The sequence below is a fragment of the Conger conger genome, chromosome 5 (genome assembly GCF_963514075.1).
Source record: "Conger conger chromosome 5, fConCon1.1, whole genome shotgun sequence".
Taxonomy (NCBI): domain Eukaryota; kingdom Metazoa; phylum Chordata; class Actinopteri; order Anguilliformes; family Congridae; genus Conger; species Conger conger.
In genome coordinates, this window is record NC_083764.1 from 23,214,872 (window position 1) to 23,234,698 (window position 19,827).

The following is a 19,827-nucleotide window of genomic DNA, read 5'->3' on the forward strand; positions in this document are numbered from 1 at the left end:
GCCACATGATTGGCTGATTACATATTTGCATTAACAAGCTGGTGTACAGGTCTACCTAATAAAGTGCTCAGTGAGTGTATATTTGGTGTCCCAGATGTTTCCTTTTTTATTTTGACTGATTGCCTGCAGGAAATTGCAGCTTGGAGTCATCAAAATAATCCAAGTAAAATGTTCAAAACTGTGATTGTCTTTTAAACTCAAGCATCATTTCCAAACAGTTTTGAAGACTTCTTTCTTTGCCTGCAGACCATTATATAGATGCTTTCTTTTCACCCCCACATGAAGACCAATGGGACCAACCTTTCTCAACTAAATCAGGGGGTTTTCATATACTTTCATGTGCCATAACTCAAGGGAAACTGGAAGCACCATTGATTCTGTTGAAACAGATAATGGAGGTTAAGGAGGTATCCATACTGATTAGTACTCATAGGTAATGCACATAATTTTAATAAATTAGCTGTGCAGACTGGGGATAGCACACAAGCTTTTCCTGGGCTCAGTGACTGCTGACAACATGAATGTGAATGATTGACTTAAATTGTATAGAAGGTCAGTGGTTTGCAGAGAGAATAAACAGCTTGGCAGACAGAACACGGCACCACTGCAGCTTAAAAATAAATGTTCAAAGTTTGTTCCTTGGAGAGAGTGTGTGAATTCTCACTGTGCATTAATTAACTACTGCTGAAAACTACACAGAACGTTACTGGAATCAAGGTGGATGGTTCACTTTCAGTTTGCATTAATGCATAATCTCTCCAGGCTCAACCCCCAAGGAGGAAAGTTTCCATCAGAAATGAACAAAGTTACAATTCTTTAAATGAGCACAAAATGTAGTCATACAGTGCAGTCCGTAGGTATTTGTACAGTGGTACAATTTATGTTGTTTTGGATTTGAAAATGCAGACTGTCACTTTTAATTTGAGGCTACATCCATATCGAGTGATATGTGTAGGAATTAACAATGACAAATTACAACTATTATTTCCCGGTATTTCTATCTAGATTTGGTGAACAACTTAGAACATATCACATTTTGCATCAGACTACCCAATTTTTAGGTGAGCAAAAGTATTGGAACATGTGACTGACAGGTGTTTCTTGATTCCCAGATTTGTCCTGTTAGATTAATTGGTTAAACATTAAATAGCTCTCAATGTCTACTCTTGGTTATGTTAGAAAGGATAAACCAGCATGAAGTCAGAGAGCTGTCTTTGGGAGGAAAGCAAGCCATTTTGAAGCATAGAAAAGAGGGGAAAGCATTGGGTATAGATTTTGCAACAACTTGGAATGTCTAGAAAAAGAAAAAAAACTGCTGGTGTACAGAGCAACAGACATCGAATAGGGCGACCAAGGAAAACAACAGCAGTTGATGACAAAAACATCAGTCTGGCACCAACAATCATTCCATGGTCAAAGTCACTTAGATCACATTTATTTCCTATTCTGACATTTGGTCTGAAAAACAGCTGAACCTCTTGACCATGTATGCATGCTTTTTCTGTTTTCTCTTTCCCTTCCCCCATGTCATCTATCAGAAATTATAGCCACAGTAATGCATTTAACTTTGGGATGTGCATTAGCCCTGATAAATATACACTTTTATGATGCCCCATCTGTCCTGGGTGATCTGTGGCAAAATCGACCAGGATACAACAGATGGTTGAGAGACAGCTTGTAATTAATATGGAATCTGGATTCTTTGCCGGTATTCAGACGTGCCACAGTTGGTATGGACAGCCTGCACGTAGGGTGGTGGGGGTTGGGGGGATTCTATAATGGCAGCCTAATCTGGCCTTCAACTCATGCCTTTAAAATGATTATCCTGATTAAAAGGTGACACATATCAAAACATGCCAGCTCCGTGTCAGAGATCTCCTTACCAATGCATGCTAACAGTGTTTTGTCCATGGAATGTTTGTGCATTACTAAAGATCCTTGTGTGTTTTTTTATATTTAGGTATCATTATTAAAATTAGTGAGTAAATATTGTGAGCATTGAAACCATCAAACGAGTGACTGAAATCTTGAGGCCAAAGACCATTGCAACAGCTTGGAATCTGAGCCAATTTAAGACTGATGGAAGAACAATGTTTTGATGGCAAAGATGAAAAGGGCCATTTAAAAGCAAAAAGCCGAGAAGCACTCAGGCTGAGAGCCCCATTATGCACACTCTGCATCTCTTTCATAGCTTCTTCCTCTAAGATCTCATCTTTGACTTGTAATAGTGGATGTTTGAAAACCTTTCCTTCGTGTTGAGCCTCACTATTTATTAGCATGCTTAAACTATAATTAGCATGGAAATACAAATAGCATATTGGAATGACAACTGTTTGATTGTCAAAACCACTATTTTAACTAGCACTTTATCTGAAGAGGGACTTTTAGCATTCATGTGACCTTCAAAAGAATGAAGTCCTTTCATAATTGTTGCCATGGTATACAGAAATTTGGTTGTACTATCTTACTGTTGTCACCATGCTTATTATGTACATGCCACATAATATTATGCAAGTAATAAGCTGGTTCAAGCATGGCATGGAAAATACATATTTTGCGTTGCATAACTGGTGATTCCAAAACTAGGTAGAGCAAGGAAAGAGTGGACAGAGGGAAATTGTTGAAAGAAAATCAGGCAGAAGGACCATTTGGACAATTTCTCAGAATATCTAACACGCTGAGCAGCCAGTACATTCTCACATCAGATGGTTGATCAGAACCAATTATAACCATTGGCATTCTCTGATTAGCTAGCTATTAGCACCCCTATGACCGCCTCCCCAGCACCCACCAATATGCATCATGGCAGGGGTTCTTCCTGTACTGTTGGTCAGGTTTCTGTGGAAAAATAAACGTGGGCATATTTCCATTCACTTATTTTCTGAATGTAATCACATGACTGCTTCATATACCACATGCTGCTACTACTGCCGCATGTTATCATAGTGTTTTAGAAATGTTCCTTTAGCATTGAACGGTAAAATTAGAAAGTGAAATATTCATATTATGAGATGAGTTGATTGTTTTGATCAAGATTCTGCTGATGAAAACTGTTATTTAAAACTGAAAGCAAAATTATGTCCAATCCAAAAGGTTCCTTCTCCCCTTTTTGCTGCTCACAAGTCAGCAGGGTACAGTACATTACATTACATTATTGGCATTTGGCAGATGCTCTTATCCAGAGCGACGTACAGTTGATTAGACTAAGCAGGAGACAATCCTCCCCTGGAGCAATGCAGGGTTAAGGGCCTTGTTAAAGGGCCCAATGGCTGTGCGGATCTTATTGTGGCTACACCGAGATTAGAACCACTGACCTTGCGTGTCCCAGTCATTTACCTTAACCACTATGCTACAGGCCGCCCACAGTACAGTAGAATATAGGAAATTCAAGATTAGGACATTTCTCTCAGATGGAATAGGAATCAGTATGCATCCTTTGAAGACCCCAAGATAATGCGGTACATTTGCATCCACACTTGTTTTCACTCTACTCAGGAAACTACTAATTAATCATTAATGGTTTTAAAGATTTCGGCACAGGAACAGGACGTGACGCCCTTCGTATGCACGGCTCATATCTCAGGTCGCCAACTTGAATTGCAACAAAGCAGCTGAAGGCTGTGTCTGAAATAATGAAAACAGGCTGCAGTTTCCATCAGCGAAATTTCGCCACGGCCCTGATGACAGGTTCTAATGAACCACTCTCTGATCAGAATAACTTTCCGGCTTTGATCAGTGCTCTGGGTGCGTCTTTATCGCGGCTATTTTTTATTTTGTACAAAACCATAGTCTTTTGTAAGTCAGCATCTTAATGAGGTGTATCTAACTGCCTGGCACTACCCAGAGGCTGCCCAACACAATTTGATTATAATCCTTATACTGCCTGGAGAGCAGTACGCATCCAGCATGGGAAAAGGAGGGCTTTAGCTGGGAGTCCTCGTTCACAAGCAAGTGATCTGCAGTAGCTGCTGCAGCTAGGTGGGAGGCTAAAATACGTTTTAAAAACGATTAGCATACTGACAGACATTCCACGTGGCAAGAAAAATATGGAAGAAAAACATGCTGAGGGTCATACAACGCACATGCATTTAATTAAACGAAAACCGAGGCCAGATAATTCAGTACACAAGTTCTGCTGCACATAGAGGTCAGATTGAACACATTGCTTTTGCTGCTGCTGTCCACTGCCCTTCAGGTTGAAATGGGTTTAGCAACTTAAATGAACATTTCCACCGTTCGTAGTCCGTTAATGCACCTGTCCATTAGTCCCTGTTCACCATTAAGGTCACCTTTGACTCAGTACAGGACAACAGTACAGGTCAATTAGCTCCATTCACAGTGACTCCAATATTGAACCACATAGCAAGCAAATCCAGCTGTTGATTATCTTTTATAATTGTGCAGGCCTTTTTATGGTGAAATATTTTGAAAAACATAGATGCTTTCACAGTTTTTTTCACAAAACACTGTCAAAGTCATGCACAATGACAGGTCTAACTCATTATGTAATGTCTGTCCAATAAAATAACAGGATTTCATAGTTTTTCACTGACAGCATTGCTGTTGGTCTTTTCACCGTTTTTTAATTGGATATTTTTTAAAGCCCATGATCAGATACTGTTCACCTGCTAAGTGACCAAACGGGTTTAGCTCAAGTTCAAGTTCATTTTGACTAAATAGATCTGGATAACTAGCTCATCCTGCTTTCTGGAATGGACCCCGGAACTTCCAGTTTCCTAAGACAAGAGAGTTGAGAGTCTGTCCAAATAAACATGCGCTGCAAATGCTGCAGAGAAAACTTAAGGCAACCAGCCCCTGAAACCAGCAGGGCTTGGAGACAGCTACAGTACAGATTCTGGCAGATGATACAAATCAATAATGTTGAGAAGGGCATGTTTGCCTTGACGCTAAATAAGTAGGCACAAAATTATCACAGAATATTTTCATTTGTTAGACTTAACTGAAGAGGGCCTTTGAATTCAAGCTGGCATGTGGGTCATGTGATTTTCAGTGAAAACCAAAATTTCAAAAAATATGAAAATATGAGCACATCAAGAGTGGTGGTAACTATGGTAGCTGTAAAGGGAGAACTACACTCACCGAGCACTTACACCTACTTATTCATGCGATTATCTAATCAGTCAATCGTGTGACCGCAGTGAAATGCATAAATTCATGCAGATGCGGGTCAGGAGCTTCAGTTTATGTTCACATGAACCATCAGAATGAGGAAAAAATGTGATCTCAGTGATTTAAATTGTGGCATAATTGTTTGTGCCAGACAGGCTGGTTATTTCTGTAACTGCTGATCTCCTGAGATTTTCACGCACAACAGTCTCTGACTGTCGCAGACAATGGTGCGAAAAACAAAAAACATCCAGTGAGCAGCAGTTCCCTGGGCAGAAACACACTGTTAATGAGAGAGGTCAGAGGAGAAGGGCCAGACCAGTCAAAGCTGAGAGGAAGGTGACAGTAATAACCACGCATTACAACAGTGGAATGCAGAAGAGCATCTCTGAACACACAGCGCGACAAACCTCTAAGTGGATAGGCTACAACAGCAGCAGACTTAATAAGTCTCAAAAATAAGTCTAATAAAGTGCTCACTGAGTGTATATCAGGGAAAGGAGTTGTCATTAATTTGGTACCTATCTTCAAGAGTCTATGGTCTGGAATGTTCTTCTGTGTCAGTGATTTTTAGGAATATTTATGAACAACTGTAATAGCTCTCATAATATTTCCAGTCATGACAGATCACCTATTGTCAGTGCGTGAGGGCCCTGCATTGTTCCACACCATTGCTCTTATATACTGCAGAAGAAAAGCCAATTCGAGACTCCCATAAGGTATATATTACACTGTGTTTGTTGGGGAAAATAATAACACCCACTGTCATACATGTCGGATGAAATTGCTCCATATAGAAATCAAGCTCAGTGTGTTATTGAGCTTGTACCATCCTTAGGTCTTGAGTCTTTCAATAAAAAAGGAACTTGTATCTCTATCTCTCTCTCACACACTCAAACACACACTTTGTGGGTCCTGCAAATGTAAAAATAAATTTCTGTTGCTATTGCTTGTGCTTTACTGGGATTTCATCAAGGTGAGTCTGCCATACTCATTACTGAAAATGTACTGAAAATGTACTCAGCACATAAAGTCCTGGGCCAGTACACATACAGTAGTTAACATGCTTAATGCAGCATACTACAGAAAAAAGCAACCAAAAAACATTTGTTCTATACAACCACAGCACTGTGCATTGCGTTTATGTGTTAGTGAGATAAGTGTAATGAAGATTTAACTCTTGATACAATATGAGATATAATTACTGAAACTGCCAAAACAAAAGCCTGTATTTGTTGACATCACATACTGTAGCAGATTCACCAACTCTTTCTAGCCATGACATACAGTAGCATACGTTTTAACAGCAGCTTCAGCTGACAAATAGGGATGGACTTGCAGTGTCCTACTCACAGAGCCAATGTAGCAGGTAGAACTACTGGGGGTTTTCCAACAACAAGGCTTGCTTTTTGTCGGCATAAATAGGAGGTACAGTGAACTCTATAGCTGAAGACATCTTCTCTGGTTTTAAATATAGAATCTATAATATATAATAGCTCCACCACAGGCAGTAATACTTAAGAAGAAGAAAAAGTAATACTTAAAAGGCAGACGATGCAGGATTTTTAGGCCTTGTTTACTGAAAGAAAATGTCTATGCCCCCATTCTCTACCCTGCCCGCTGACACCCCCAAAATGATACAGTGGGCTCCAGAATTATCGGGACCCTTAAAATGGAGAAAAAAGGCTGCATAATAAATAACATGGATAATGATCTATATTGTATGTTCAAACATAAGGGAAAACGATATACTTATATTTCAATACATTTACTCTCATGTTTCAATGTTTATTTAATAACCTAATTTTTTTCCAAAAACTACAGATGCCAAAATTATTGGACCCCTAACAATTATTGTAGATAAAATCCAACAAAGTGAAATTGGCAATACAATTTTACTTTAATTTAGATAACCTCTCAATGAACTATATTACGTCATTCCATCACTTCCTGGTTCACTAGATTATATATAATAAGATAGCATGCAAAATCCCTTTGTCAAGCATCAGCATGGGAAAAGCCAAAGAACTGTCAATTCAGAAGACACAGATGGTAATTCACCATCAATTCAGGTAATGGGTACCAAAAAAGACATAAACATTAAACATACCACTTAGCTCTGTAAGGGCAACAAAAAAGGTTAAGTTAAACAAAGTACTACGAAATCTTGGCAGAATCTGGTTCCCTCGGCTAAAAAGTCTTGGTCATAAGTAGATTGTCCAGCAGGACCATGACTCCTAGCATAGATCAAAATCCACACAGAAATGGTTAATAGGTACAATAGGTAATCTTGGACTTCAAGCGGTCAAGAGAGGAATTGCAGCAACAAACACGCTCAAACCAAAACACTGTTTATCCCAACCCTTCTCTGTGAATGTGCTGACGTTGAAACGCCGTTTGGCTGTAGCAATTAGAACCAAATTTCAACCAATGATCTTGAATTATTGTACAGCTATATGATGTTTTGGTACAGAGTGCCGGCCCATCAACTGCATATTTTGATAAGTTAAGGACTATAAACACAGGCAGAGGGTGAGTTAATCCTCAGTGAGCCCTTTTCAATGATAGGAAGGGATTTACAATGGTCTTGTAACAATGTTTTAACACAAATCTTACCTATTGTACCTTTAAATAAAAACAACTAAAATCACATTGTCTGATTATGAGCTATGACCAACATACACAATGTTCTTCCATTTTAGTTTGATGTGAAAACAATGCTTCTATTTCTTTTTTAGTTTCCTACAATACAATACAGGCACAACTGAAAGGTCACATGAACATTATCTAAAAAGAGCACTGTAGGAGAAAAGAATACAATAGCAACCAATGTTTACCAGATTGAAACATGGAAAGGAAATCAATGCAAATAAAAGAGTCGTTAACACAGCATCTGTTATCCATTTTTCCTGCCCTTTGTTTGCCTTCCTGGCTTACCACAGAATTAATTCAAAACATTCTTTATTTCTGAGAGCTGGCCCCTTGCTTGGAGTCATGCAACATACATAATATACACTCAGTGACCGCTTCATTAGGTATTTATATAACTTATTTCTTACTTATTGGCCTTACTGCTGCTGTAGCCCATCCACTTCAAGGTTGAGGTGTTGCATTTTCAGAGATGCTCTGGTAACATGTTGCCTTCCTGTCTGATTGAACCAGTCTGGCTGTTCTCCTCTGGCCTCTCTCATTAACAAGGCGTTTTCGCCCGGATGCAGCTCACTGGATTTTTTTTTAATTTTCACACCATTGTTGTGCATGAAAATTCCAGGAGATCAGCAGCTTCTGAGATACCCAAACCACCCTGTCTGGCACCAACCATTATTCCACAGTCAAAGTCACTTTCATCACATTTATTCCCCATTCTGACCATGTCTGCATATTTTTTATGCTTTGAATTGCTGCCACATGATTGGCTGATTAGATATTTTTTTATTAACAAGCTGGTGTACAGGTCTCCCTAATAAAGGAACCACTGTGTATACAGTATATTGTCAATTTTGACAGAATATTTCCAACTACAGCTATTTTGCTGGAGGGGGTTACATAGGGGCAGATATGGAGGTCTGGTGTGTTTATTTAATTTATATCTTAATTATTGATGCAGCCCAATGATGAGCTTCATCTGACAATATCATACAATGACAGATGAAGGCCAAGCTTTTACAATGCCCTCCCTAATGTTTGGGACAAAGAATCATCATTTATTTATTTGCCTCTGTACTCCACAATTTGAGATTTGTAATTTAAAAAATAACAATAACACGTAGAATTGTTTCTCTTGAATATTTGTTCAGTTGAGTTCAACTGGAAAATTTGTCAGGAGAAACAATTATTTTCATATCTACTGCATATCTGGCTGCAGCATGGTGGTTTGGGGCTCATTTGATACCTTGGACCCTTGATGATTTAAAGCCATTTAGCCATTAAATCTGTTCCATACTGTATCAGCACAATTTACAGCTGAATTTAGTCCCAACCCCAAATTCCCACAGAGATCCATTCAAATGCAAAGAGTTCTAGTATTGCTTGTAGAACAACCTGAAAATAAGATGATGTTGATAAGTCACAGACATCAGGAAGTCAAAGTGTATGCAACAAAATACTAGACATAACTACTTTTATTGCTGTGTCCCAAACATTATGGTGCCCTGAACTGGACTATGTATAAACACTGCTGTAATTTCTACATGGTGAAACCTTGATGCAGGCATCAGTCCGATGCAGTTGCACACAGAGGACCGGGGTTCGATTCCCGGGCCTGCCAGAGCTGAATTTGGCTGGCTCACGTAGGAGCGGCATGAGCGCACGGTCGTGAGATGAGGCAATGCTTGGAGAAGGCGTGTTGCTCTCCGGATCAATAGATCTCCTTGGGTTGCCGAGGGATGGGTTGTAGACAGTGTATCCTAGCTAACATAGGTCATTGGAATAGATAGGGTACAATTAGCAAAATGGGAAGAATCTGAAATAAATTATTTTAAAAAATGAAATAAAATAAAAAACATTTATTTTATTACAAATCTCAAATAGAGGCAAATAATAAATGATGGGTCTTTGTCCAAGACATTACGGAGGGTACTGTAGTCTGCAGATTTATTGTGGCCTGTTATAGAATTGGCCCATGTCCACATCTGCTCAACCCCTATCCCACATGGCCTTCCTGACATTTCATAGATACTCTTTAATTTTAATTCCACAGCAGCTATACATTATTACAGGGGGTGTAACAGGGAATCAAACATAAAACCTTTCGGTTTACCAGATCAACTCCATAGAAGCTGCACTGCGGACATGAACAGGAAATATTGTTGATGCAGCTGTCAATAACTCTTGTCTGTCAAACGGTCTGAGTCTCTTGCCATCGATGCACTTCACCATCTCCGCTGTGACCACAGCATGGCCACCTCCAGCCACTGCCAGTGTGGATCTTAAGCAAGAACCCTGGCCTGGGAGATTAGAAACTACTGCGAGGGAGTGACCAACGATTGACCAACTAACCAATCTGCGTTTTATATAGGGCCATTTTATGACCATATTACCACAAAACTCTTTACAATAGGAAATGTAACCTTTGATACATTGTTACGTTACATGACTTATAAACAAATAACAAGTTAACTTGTTTATTAATTAGCTTGATGACATTGATGTGCACAACAACGTGGTCATTTCGCTAACTTAGCTAGCTAGCCAAACAGTCTGTAACACATCCTTTGTGACATTTAGGGATAATGTCAAGGAGGAAAGGTAGACTAAAAGCCAAAAAACCTTAGCCAGTTTTTTCAGATGGCCAAATAATGGAGGTGGTTGCAATGAGGAAAAGGATGCCCTCTCCTTCCTGAGCACTGATCTAAAAAGAGATTGGATAGTTTAATGCAACTACTTTGCTTGCTTTCACCTACCTAGTCTTTTTTTGATTCCAGTGCTCATGAAGGAGAGGACACAATTATAAGCAAATGGAATGCACCAAGTGTGATCAGTATGCACCCGGAGCCTTAAAGTGACCAGTTTGGATCTCTAGGTTGAGTTTTTGTAGTGCCAAAACTTTGATTTAATTTATATTTTAATTTATTTTAATTTATTTTGTTGTTGTAGAAAACCCAGCATTCCAAGAATGTACATTGTTGTCAGAGTCCTTGTCTATGCTGTAAATAGTTGTTGATTTCTTTAAATGTGTGTTGAATAATTCATAACAACATTCACATTATGTAGGCATATTTTCAAATTTCCAGTCAGCTTTTAGCCCTGACTTAATGTAGGGCCCCATGGAATCGGTGTTATAGCTTTTAAATTCTCAATTCCGGTGATTCTGTTAACACAGAAGCTGTAGGGCCCTACCTTAAGGCTGCCATCAGTCTGTCGCTGGCCCACATGGCAAGCATCAAAAGATGCCCTAACAACTTTTCTGTGGGAAACCCTGATATTACAGTAGCTTGCTTTAAGTTGTTTACAGTGCTTAAAATGCAATCTCTTAGTCTTTTTCCTCTTAAATCACCTTTCAAAACTAGCTCCATGCGCTCCAGTCTGTGGCCAGTGAGCAAGTGGGTCATCCCAAACTTGGCATTATGGGAAGGGGGCCCCAGCGCAGTCACACAGGGGCAACCACCTTCCTCCATCCTGCAGCCACAGGGGCTGGACCGTGGGGAATGCGATGTGAGCCATATGGTCCAGTCCGCATTCGGGCCTCAAAAGGGAACATGAACCCACTTGAGCCGCGTTCAGAACAACGAGAGGCTTTTACATCGTCCGCGGGCCCATTCAAAAAAATTTCCCATTTTTCCCCCTTCCCCATGGACTCCTATTCACCATACTGTATCGCCAAGGCTATATTCATATCAGTTTATGGTTTTAGATATGTTATGATTTTTTTTCATTAAAGAATTTTAACAACTGCAACGTGTGTTTCCATTAGGTATCATCTTTTAAAAATAATATATTAAAAATAATGAGTGATATCTGGGCTTTAGAGAAGACAATCAAATCACATCAGGAGAATATATTTTACATTTCAGAGTGTGCAGGTTTACAGGTTTACCATTTCCATTGCTATTCAAATGTGTCTTTATAGTATATTTTCTTCATTTATTTTTTATTCTTCTATTATTTTTATTAATGTGAGAAATGCCATGCCTCCAAAATATTAACAAGGAAACAAGGACACACAATATACAAGTTAGTTTTATATATAAAGTAAGCTCACTGGCTTCACTGCTCCACTATACTATATGTGAAGTGAGCTTTTCCTTTTTGAATGGATAAATGCCATTATATCTGGTTTAAAGAAAAAGCCCCACTACAGCAGTGCTCAAAAGGATTTCATATAATATGTAGTGACTTGAATGCTGAATTACTGGAGCGCTACGACTCATAGAAGATGGCTGAATAATATTCAGCTCACTTCAACAATGAGTTGAAAAGGCCTCGGGCCTAAGGGCCAGCAGTTTTTCAAAGCCACTGGCCTAGATAAGTAAGCCCCTAGGCAAAATGGTCACACAAGCAAGTGTAGCTATGTTCTGGACACCAGAAGAGACCAGGTGACACCACTTGGAATGAAATGTCACTATCTTGTGTTGGTGCAAGCCTAAAATTAGTTCCCAGAGCTGGGGAATTGATCAAAGCTGTGGTAGCTCAAACTGTGGGGAATGTTTAGGGAGACTTCTTTTAAACAGACATCCTAAAATCCTATAGTCTGGTTATAAATTCAAGCTGTGCTGTGGGTGTATTTACAACCTACTAGCTACCTGGTTGCAAGGTGTGTTTTTGAACCCCTTATCAACATGCTCCCCTCATTAAACCCCACAGGAAAAAGATGAATCATGGTTAAGCCTTTCCAATTTGCCCCCCTAGAGGGCAATTTCCACCTATCTTATAGTAGTTCTATAATAGGGTTAATATCTTGACATTAGCTCATGCGGTAAGAGCAGTCATCTGGCAGTCGGAGGGTTGCTGGTTCGATTCCCGCCCTGGGAATACTATTGATATACTACTTAAAGTTCTCAAAAAAGGATTACTCACCCTAATGCTTTGCATCACATTTAAATTGGAACTATTTCAAAATGTCTTGTTAGCCAGTACAAGTACAAGTCAAAATCCTGTAATTGTCTGTTACCACCTTATACGACGTGAATGTGGGGTTGAATTTTAAGAGGCAAACGAACATAGAACTATTTACAAAATTACAATATCGGAATATACACAGACCGAAAGCACTATGTCTGCTGTACCACCAAACTTCAACCCACACACACGCTAAAACAAAACTGTCCTCTGATATTGATGTATCCTAGAGTAATGCAGGCACAGCCAGATAAATACCCCCAGGATAAGCTACAAAACATAGTTTTACAGTGATATAGCCGATCCCTGTGGTAAAACCAGATTTATGTCGGACAAAGATTTGCCTGCAATGCAAAAGCTCCTAGGATGGTTACGCATGTCTGTATTTTTATTCTGCTAAGTGTAAGCAGCAATATTGTCCATCACCTGAATATATACATACATTATACCTTTTTTGGAAAGGGTAGTAAACCCTGTACAAGAAGCTGACCATGTTTTACATTAGTTTGGTTCTGAAATGACCTAGCAATGCATTTACGCAACAATAACAAGAAGTTCAAGACACTGCAGTATAGTCCTGGAAAATATAGAGTTTTCACAAAAATGCCTGAACAGATTACAAAATAATAACGTTAGTCAGAAACCAGTCATAGTTTGATGTATCGAATAATGAGCTAAATAAACGTATATTTTTACCAAATCGGAAATATTTTGGCCGGACTTGCAATAAAGGTGAATTAAGGAAAAAAAGCATGGCGAGGTGGATGCTGGTGATTTATTGCCCTGCTTCGCAAATAAGAGGCTGATAAGCATATAAACTAATGTTTTTGCTTGAGTCCTTTCAACAATCTGGAATCGTTGTTTTGCAATTTTATTATATCACAGTTTTTTGTATTATATAAATATGAATGCAGCAATCATTTGGGACTTTGATGACCCAAAGGGGGCAATAGTTGATAGGGTTAAAATTCATGATCAAGATTAGATCATGCTTTGTTTTACACTAGCTCCAATATGTTTATACACGGGTTTACCATGGGTCAAGCACTTTTAATTATTTCCTTTTACAAGACACCAAACAAACCTATACAATTTCCAGTTATGCTTTAATGAAAATACAAATCTTTTTTTAAAGCATGATATTGTCATATTTTCTAACATATGAAACCATTATAATCCCTTTGCTTTGGGTATATCCCAACTCCTTGTAATAAGTTTGCACAAGCACTTTGACAAGCTTATAAAGCCTAAAATGGTAAACATTCTTATACCATTGGCACAACATCATATTTCAGATGTCCTATTAAAATTTGCTGTTACAAGCTAGAAATGATATGTTAATTTGCTCATCTTGTTATAACATATCTTTATACTGTGAAAGGTAGCCACCTGGCTGAAGCACGGCACCTATTCTGTACTGATTATCCTCCTGGGGTGAAGAGAGAGGGAATTATAATAACAGGGGACTGAATGGGAGCCATGTATGTGATTTTTCCAGGGCACAGGGGAAACTTCCTACTACCTTACTATTAGCAACAAACCTAATAGTGAACCCAAAGCTCTGTTTAATCGCTCCAAAATGTGGCCTTTCCGATCACAGCGCTGGGGAATTGGATTTTGATATGGTGGAAAGACCGCCCCCCCCCTACTGCCACGCCACTTCCAGCAGCAACTTTGTTTTCCCAGGAGGTTTCCCAACTAAGTACTAACCAAGCCTCCAAGTGGTCAAGAAGCAAGAGCATAATGTAATTACAGCCTTTAAATTGGCCCACTCTCATCCCCATCACTCCCCCAAGCCATAGGAACAGAAGCATTGTTGGGTGGCATTCCACTGCAAGGGTGGGTTGGACACGTGCCTCCTGATGTGCAAGAGCACCTGTGGCTGCTGACACCAGCTGGCCAGGGGCTAACAGGATCAGTCTGACCTACCCTTAATCAGGGCGTTGCCTGACCTACTTCCACACTTTGATCTGGCTCCTTCCAAGGGAGCTTTTACAGGAAAGTGTGGCAGCCTTCACAACACTAAATGCTCTTCATTCTGATCCTGAGGCGAGGGGCGCCATCTGGGTGGGGGGTGGGGGGGCCACAATGGCGACCTTGTGTCTCGGTCACAGAGGCATTAGCTTGCGTTGGGAAAAACCAGCGAGACCATTTGTGCAGCAAATCCTTGCACATGGTCTTTCCATAAACTGTGACTTCATTCATTTGAAATAATGTAAGCATTAACATTGAGGGATTAAAAGAGGATCCTTAAATCCTTAGGAGTATACATCGACTACTTTGTGAATGTATGCTAGGGTCTTATACTCTAGAAAAGGCTATTTTTAGTTTCATTACATTCTGATAAAATCAAATAAAAAATAGCCTCACCGTGTCTTTCAAGAAAGACATGATCACACATTTGGGAGACAGAAAATACATGTGGGGTGAGGCTCAGTCTTCAACAATAAAGAACCCTTTTCAGTCCCCTCACTCAGCTAGCAGTTGTTCCTATAGTGTTTGAGCAGTTTTGCTATGAAAGGTCTGATCAATGACACAGCTCTAAAATATTCCATGTGGAAATTCCAAACTCCATGTAGAACAAGAGGCTGCTTGTTTCCCTCTCCCAGGTTCTCATTTTGCATATTTCACTGTTTCAAAATTATTTACATTTGCATTAATGTATTAATGCACTTTATTAATGTATAATTGCTCAGTGAAGTTATCCATTTTCCTTCACTTCAAAACTAGGTTTATTTGGTTCTGGGAACTTGTTTGCTTGCTGGCCTAAAAAAGTTTGTTTTTTATTTACTGCAACTAAAATCGTAATGCAAAGAGCAGGGTATGGATACCCAAAGAAATTGCCACTATGTTTCAGGCAACTAAATAATGCAGTAAGGCCTATCAGTCTGACTGATGGGCCAATCTGTAGATGGCAAAGGAAGGGGGAAATTATACCTTTTTGAAGCTTTCAAAAACACAAATGAAAGCTACCACAAGTAAGCAAGTGACGTAATGTCACCTGCATAATTGGAAAGAAAGCTCAACCGTTTTATAGTGTATTACTTCATTATCTGCGCATAGGCTACAGATTTTACTGTGGCACCATAACAAACACAATACTCTTACAATACATGTATCCAGTGTGTGTGCATTTGTATAGGATACACATTATAATTTGCGGACCCTTTCTATTGCTGTTCCGTTAATAACACTGTTCTACATTGTTATGTATATATCTGTTGACACGAAACTACAAAGAATTAAGAAAAGAGTGTTTAAGGAACGAACACGTCAAGACTAGAAAAACTAGAAAATATGTTCGCTATATTTGTTTTATATTATGATGCAAAGGCCTAAGCCAGTTTGAAGAAAATAGCCCTAAATGTCGAAATAATTGCTGTCTGTGGTGCTGAAACAATATCGATACATTTACTCATCCTTCAAGTACTGTGCAGCCCTCTATTTAAACAATGTCTAGGCACATACCCAGCTTATATATGGATACATATAGGTAAGCAGCGTTACTGCATTTACATATAATATAGCATCCGCCCACACCAAATGGCATAAGAAAGAATGAGGCAATCTGTCCTGCTACTTGCACGAATAGGCTACAATAGGGCCTATTCCTCTTTTACGTAAATCCTATTCATTAAGTAGGCCAAATGATAATCTCTGAAATTACGAATAACACTGTTTGATACCATGGGGCTATTAATCACAGCCGCTATGGGTACGGAATCTCAAGATGCCTCAAGTGAATATTCAGCGACTCCATACACCAGACAGGTAAGCTTTGCAAAGGCAATAAAGGAAGTGCGCTCGCTGCAAGGACCCAGCAGTTTCCATAGCCAACTGGTTAGATCCCATAAAGGGCCAGCGCCTCTCTGAACAGTAATACAAGAAAGATAATGGGCCCAATTTCGGCATTGATGTAGCTATGGGGCAACAGAGAACTGAAGAGTCCACCTCTCTAAACGCAATTAACGCACCATTAATGCACGCACATTGTTGTAGGCGAGGACTATTCTTGGGTATGTAAATTGAACACTGACAATAAAAAACTCACCTCTGCACATCATTGCTATAAATGGGTTGTCTGCAGGTTTTAAAATATATCTGCAAACAGCGAAAAGCCCTGCCCAACCACTAGAGCCGCAGGATGAGGCATACAGTGAAATATAAAACCAGTAGCTAGTCGTGCTGCAGTTTATTTTGCCTGACAGCAGCCGGCAAGACAGAGCCCGAAATGTTATGTAAAATCTGTGTAAGGACATATAGAACTCTGTGTATGTGTGTGTGTGTGTGTGTGTGTGTGTGTATCGTGAGGGGGGATCTCAAAATACCTTGTAAATGACTCTCTAACAAGAATTAATAATTATGTTCTTCGCACCAAGATACCAAAAATAATACAAAACGACCACATAGTTTCGAATGACATTTACTTTGAGCATGGCTGTATCCATTTTGACTGTATAACAATGACCAATGAATGATGTGGTTGGTCAAAGATAATCTCATCCTTTGCACACATTTTACGAAAAAAACATGTAAAACACTCGGATGTGCAGGCTATGTTTCTTACACCGCTTTTAAAACCACTAAATATAATATATATTCGCTTCTCTTACATTGTATCCCTTACCACTAAAGAACATTCGACCCTTTCCGTTTTGATGTTAACAAATAGTTCAGTCCAGAGATTATTTATATATTGTTTATAAGTAAACATTCATAGATTTTAATAACTATGAGGATATAAACGCTAAGGCGCTGTTATAAGGAAGAAAATATAAAGATAATAATATAGAAAGATTATATCAATTAGGACCACAGGAGAATGATACCCAACAATAATTGCCTTCTGACATAAGACATTTAATTTTGTAGACGATTGCCGGTTATATATTAATATGTCCTTTGCCACAGTTTTAAATTGCCACCTTTTAATTGTTTTAAGAATAAACAAACATCAATGGGCTTGAACCACTGTTTCGTATTAATTTGAATCACTGACAGTGTTGTCCTTTTGAAAATGTATAGTCTTCGTTTACATTCGAAGAACATAGCCTAGCCTACATCAGAGGGATTTGATACAGCCTACAAATTTCCTTTACCTTAAACCCTGACCATAGCCAATAGGTAAATTGGTCCTATTCCAGACTATCCTTCACAACAAGAGAAACCAGCAGTCCATTCTAATCAGACCGACAAAGAAATATAGATTTCCTCCTTTTAATTTTAAAGATCCATTGTTCTATATACGGTGATGTATCCAATACTGTGTTTGGAAATCACAAAGGTTGTTCAATTGCGCCGTGGGAAAAGTGAATATACATAGCACCCAAGAAAAGGATAACCAAATTGCAGCAAGATCCTTCGCCTTATCATCCATGTCTAGGAAGCACAATTTGACCTTGCGGTATACCTGAATGCCAGATTATTTCCTTCAACGCCAGGCTTTGTGAAGTAATTTTCTTGATTCATGGAGGAACCTTTCTTTCAAATAGCTATGTTGTGTGTAGAAAACGGCAAGCTATCGCGGTACTTTCTATATTACGCTTATAGGTTACTGACCACAAAATAATATTTGCGAAGCGTGTCTGTGAGTGTGAGTGTGAAATGATGAAAGTTTACCTTGTAGAAGGAACATCAGCCCTACTCAGAGTACTGAGCCTCTGGGGAATCCAGTCTTCTCACTCCTCATATTTTCCCATTTCACTGTTGTTTCTTTCCATCGGATTTCGACTAAATCGTGTCAATACACGGTGCGCTGGTTTTCTTTCCGCACAACCCCACTGTGCAGATCTCCCCCGCAGCACTCTGATGATATGCCATAGGTTTAAATTTGGCGATGCCTTTTCTATCCACAAATGCCCGTTATAAAATCCAGGTCCACCAGTACGAAAAGAACATCAAATTCCAAAAGCGCGTCTCCAGAATCTCTTCACTGAAAGCCGGTACTAGCTTTTCCGTTGGAAGCGTAGCAGACGAAAATCCTCCAACCGCTGCCTAGCAATCTCTCTTAAGTATTACGGCAGCTTTCCTCTGCGTTAAATGCAAACGGCTCTGCTTAGCAGATAAAACGTATCTGTGCTGACAGTGACCAAGTCCCTCAGATGTGAATACAGATCACATTAAAGCACGTAGATAGGTCTCTGCAATGATGCACCTACCACACGCCCCCGATTCACATCAAATTAATCCACTGAGTGCCACATTCGCATGCCCTCCAACCAAGTCGCGGAGAAAGGTCTGGTCTCTAGTCCTCCCTGTGTATCCACCTACTCAAATCCCAACCAGAAGCGAACACTCGTCTAGTTCTACGAGATGAAGTAACTGGGCGTAAAAAAATAACGGATAATATCCGTGAACTACGTCAGCACAAACCCATAATATTACAAATGTCCATCGGAATTAATTATCCTGTTCAGCTAGTGCTATGACAGGATTTTATCGAAATATACCAGTAAAGTGTGAAATCCTTTACAGAAATCGATTTTCTACTTTCAGTCGGAAGATAGGGAAAGAAATGGACGGTAGAATGTATTTTCTCCACGGTGTTATGCCGTCAACTCACAAAAAAATAATCTAGTTCAGAACGAACAGTTTTAATTTTTTACAAATAGAAAAAATATTGCGGTTTTGCATTTTCAGAAACAAAAATGCTATTCTAAAATTATGGGATCCTAATACAGGCATAAATGGACATGGCGTTGACCAGTTACAAATAGGTTCCTGGAAACCGGGGAAATATTCTGGAAAGGAGAAACAGGATTTGAATTAAGGGTTTAAGCCTTTTGCAGTAGCTGACAGCCTATTTGCCCTATTCCCATGGTTATGCGATAAACAGCCAAAAGTCATAGGCTAATACTGCCCATTGCTCTTGCTACTGCTAAAGGTAGCCTGTTGTCAGTTTAGAGATGCACTTTGATGATTGGCAGATACGTGTTTGCTTAATCTGAGAAGGGATAACCCGCTTTTACTGTCAGAGCCCAGTTAGGCTACTGGTTTGGTATAAGCTAATAACGTCAGTGTTCCAGACAGTTAGGATCATCTAATAATAACAAGACAGTGCTAGTAGGTACGTGATTCACTTATGGTACAGTGAAAAGTCAGTATTGAGTAGGCTGATGTGATGACTAGGTGGTTTACCTTTAA

General features: G+C 39.3%; 1 protein-coding gene across 1 annotated transcript in view; it reads right to left on the minus strand.

Moving 5' to 3' along the window:
• LOC133128806 (leucine-rich repeat and fibronectin type-III domain-containing protein 5-like) overlaps positions 1 to 18,918 on the minus strand; it is a 41,946-nt gene extending 23,028 nt beyond the window's left edge. Inside the window, exon 1 of the mRNA XM_061242612.1 lies at positions 18,304 to 18,918. The gene's annotated coding sequence lies outside the window, so the exon portion shown is untranslated. The remainder of the gene's footprint in view (positions 1 to 18,303) is intronic.
• Between the last annotated feature and the right edge of the window lie 909 nt (positions 18,919 to 19,827).